This window comes from Mesoplodon bidens, assembly GCF_964165515.1.
Source record: "Mesoplodon bidens genome assembly, chromosome: 11".
Taxonomy (NCBI): domain Eukaryota; kingdom Metazoa; phylum Chordata; class Mammalia; order Artiodactyla; family Ziphiidae; genus Mesoplodon; species Mesoplodon bidens.
This window is the reverse complement of record NC_138167.1, coordinates 29503202-29503545: the sequence shown is the minus strand read 5'-3', so window position 1 is coordinate 29503545 and position 344 is coordinate 29503202.

Here is a 344-nt window from a genome sequence, read left to right as displayed (position 1 = left end):
TAACTAACTATGGTCCTGTTACTTAGAGATTATTATTCCACTGGGTGGCTCCAGATGAATGCTTTAAGCACAGTACCACCTGAACACAAAGATCAGACAGGAAGAAGCATCAATGTAAACAATGTTACTTTTATTTTGAGGAAAAATGCACATTCATCTAATTTCCTTGTGTCCCTGAGATCTTAAATATGTTCAATATGACTGGAAGATCTCTGTGATCTAGCTAAATGACACATTTTAATAGGACAGCTGCTCTTAACACAGCACTCATATATTTAAAGTTACAAATCCGAAGCAAAATTTTAAAGGGGTTTGACTGATGATGACTTGACACATCCACAGAC